The sequence below is a fragment of the Triticum aestivum genome, chromosome 3D (assembly GCF_018294505.1).
Source record: "Triticum aestivum cultivar Chinese Spring chromosome 3D, IWGSC CS RefSeq v2.1, whole genome shotgun sequence".
Classification (NCBI taxonomy): Eukaryota; Viridiplantae; Streptophyta; class Magnoliopsida; order Poales; family Poaceae; genus Triticum; species Triticum aestivum.
Window position 1 is genome coordinate 119491850 of NC_057802.1, and position 3842 is coordinate 119495691.

A 3842-nucleotide genomic window follows, 5' to 3' on the forward strand; every position below is an offset into this window, starting at 1 on the left:
GTAAGCGAGCACTCCGCAGCCTTCCGAAGTCTGCCACGTGGCAGCAATAAATCCATGGAGCGATACGGCCATCACCTTCAATGCCAGTGACGAACCTAAATTCCGAATGGCCCGAGCACCAGCCGCCTTGGTCCTTAGTCCAATTATGGACGGCTTCCGGCTTACTAAAGTGCTCATGGACGGCGGCAGCGGATTAAACCTCATCTATGAGGAGACTCTTCAAAAAATGGAAATAGATAGAAGCCACATTGGGCAAAGCAGCACAACCTTCAGAGGAATCATCCCTAGTCGGGAGGCACGATGTGCTGGGAAAATCACACTAGATGTGGTATTCGGCACGCTGGAGAATTATAGGTCCGAAGAAATCACATTGCAAGTGGCCCCGTTCAATAGCGGATACCACGCCCTTCTAGGGCGGGAGGCATTCACGATCTTCCAAGCTATACCCCATTACGGGTACATGAAGCTCAAAATGCCCGGGCCCAATGGAATCATCACTCTAGCTAGTGATCCGGACATAGCACTCTGCGCCGAAAACAAAACAGCCGCACTGGCCCTCGAGGCGTTATCCGAAGCCCTCGCGGCCGAGGAATTAACTGCACTGCGCTCCACAATGGACAGGGACGACGTGATACTCGACAAAAGATCCAAGTCCACCTCTTTTAAACCAGCGGATGAAATAGTCAAATTCCATGTCCACCCAATGGACCCTACAAAAACAGCATCCATCAAGGCAGAGTTAAACCCCGCTGTAGACGCCGCACTACGGGAGTTCCTGCGCGAGAATTGGGACATATTCGCCTGTCGTCCTTCTGACATGGCAGGAATCCCACGCAGGCTGGCCGAGCATAGCCTTAACATTCTAAAGGGATTCAAGCCGGTCATGCAGACTCTTCGGCGTTTCTCTGAACCTAAGCGACAAGCCATGGGAGAGGAGCTAGCCAAGTTACTGGAGGCCGGATTCATTAGAGAAATAAAACACCCGGACTGGCTAGCAAACCTGGTGATGGTACCAAAGAAGGATAAATCTTGGTGCCTATGCGTCGATTTCAAGGACCTCAACAAGGCTTGCCCCAAGGATCCCTTCCCCCTCCCCCGCATCGATCAAATTATCGACGGTACCGCAGGACACGACTCATTGTGTTTCCTCGACGCATACTCCGCATACCATCAAATCAAGATGGCGGAGTCTGACCAAGCCACAACGGCATTTATCACCCCATACGGCCCCTTCTGTTTTAACACCATGCCTTTCGGGCTTAAGAACGCCGGTGCAACCTATCAACACATGATTCAGACATGCCTGGAAGCACAGATCGGCAAAACAGTGGAGGCATACGTAGACGATGTGGTCGTTAAAACCAGACATGTCGAATCCTTAATAGACGACTTGAGGCTCACATTAGACAATCTCCGAATATACGACATCAAGCTCAATCCGGAAAAATTCATTTTCGGCGTGCCCGCCGGAAAGCTCCTGGGATTCATCGTCTCCAGTAGAGGAATCGAAGCAAATCCGGCTAAAATCCGAGCTCTGTCATAGTTGGCTATCCCAATAGACCTCAAGCAAATTCAGAAACTAACTGGATGCGTGCCGGCCTTAAGCCGCTTTATCTCCCGATTAGGAGAAAAGGCACTACCCCTTTATCGCCTTCTTCGGTGCACCGAACACTTCAAGTGGACGGATGCGGCCACGGCCGGATTGGAAGAAATAAAAGCCATCCTAGCCACCAACCCAATCTTGGCAGCGCCAAATGTCGGCGAACCAATGCTGCTATATATAGCGGCAACACACCAAGTTGTAAGCGCAGTGCTCGTCGTCGAACGAGAGATGGACGGACATAAGTTCCCGCTTCAAAATCCGGTATACAATGTATCCACTGTCCTCACTCCTTGCAAATCACGGTACCCACATTATCAAAAGATAGCATACGCGGTCTTCATGGCATCCCGGAAGCTATGACACTACTTTCAAGAATGTTCAATCACGGTGGCCTCCGAAGTACCACTCAACGACATAATAAATAATCGCGATGCCACAGGCCGGATTGCTAAATGGGCTATCGAGCTCCTCCCGTTCGACATAACATACAAACCACGGCGAGCCATTAAGTCACAAGTACTGGCCGATTTCGTCGCCGAATGGACGGAAGCCGAACTCCCTAAAGAGTACGGCGCGTACTCCAATTGGATCATGCACTTTGACGGTTCAAAGATGCTGGCAGGTCTGGGGGCAGGCGTCGTCCTGACATCCCCCACCGGAGATACAGTCCAGTACGTACTCCAAATATTATACACAGACTCGAACAATGCGGCAGAATATGAGGCCCTGTTACACGGTCTCCGGATGGCAGTCTCCATGGGCATTCAACGTCTGGAAGTGCGTGGGGACTCGAACCTCGCAATATCTCAGATAAATGGAGACTTTGACGCCAAAGATCCTAAAATGGTGGCTTACCGCAATGCCATCCTCAAAATGTCAGCTCGGTTCGAGGGGCTCGAATTCCACCATGTGGTCCGAGAAAACAATCAAGCGGCGGACATCCTCACCCGCATCGGCGCTAAGCGCGACGCTGTCCCACCCAATATCTTCTTGGAAAAGATGTTTAAGCCATCCGTGGTATCGTAAGGAGAGACCGGCAACAATAGTCCGGACTTGGCCACAACACCAGATACCAAACACTCTGACGTACTCGGAGGCCCCGCCTCCTAAATAACACCTTCTGCCATGTGATTATGGCTGTCATCGCCCCGTGGACAGAACCCTTCCTGGCGTACCTAACTAGGCAAGAACACCCTGAGGACCCAAACGAGGCACGTTGCATTGTGCGGCGGTATAAGCTTTATAAGAAAAGCGCTACCGGAGTCCTTCAAAGGTGCATCTCCGAAGAGGAACGGCGGAAACTTTTGGCAGAAGTTCATGCTGGACTTGGTGGCCACCACGCCGCAGCTTGGGCCCTTGTAAGCAAGGCCTTCCGTACAGGTTTCTACTGGCCAATGGCCCGAGCAGACGCACAGGATCTTGTCCAACGTTGCATCGGTTGCCAGCTTTTTGCAAACCAAAGCCATATGCCGCCTACCGCTCTCCAAACAATCCCCATTACTTGGCCCTTTGCGGTCTAGGGGCTTGATATGGTCGGACCCCTCAAAGGGGGAAGCCATAAGAAAAAATACTTATTGGTCATGGTGGATAAATTCACCAAATGATAGAAGCCAAACCAGTTAAAACGGCCGAATCCGGACTAGTGATATACTTCATATCTGGGGTTGTACACCGTTATGGCATCCCCCACAGCATCATCACCGATAACGGCTCGAACTTTACAGCCGACGAGGTAAAACTTTGGTGCAGCAACATGGGCATCAAGCTCGATTATGCTTCTGTCTATCACCCGTAAACTAACGGTCAAGTCGAGCAAGCTAATGGTCTTATCATGCGAGGCATTAAACCCAGATTAGTGAGGTCCTTAAAGGAATCAAACACGCACTGGGTAGAGGAGCTCGACTCCGTACTATGGGGGCTGCAGACCACGCCGAATCGCACTATCGGATACACACCGTTTTTTATGGTGTACGACGCAGAGGCGGTATTGCCCTGCGACATAATTCATGACTCACCTCGAGTGCGCATGTATGATGAGAAAGAAGCCGAGCTTGATCGGCAGGACAGTTTGGATGCCCTGGAGGAGGAGCGTGACGTCGCAAAAGCCCGTTCCGCATTCTATCAGCAACACGCTCGAAGGTATCAAAGCAGAGAAGTACGGGCCAAAACCTATTACATTGGCAAACTCGTTCTACGCCTACTGGAGAAGAAAAAGAACAAGATCAACCCCAAATGGGAA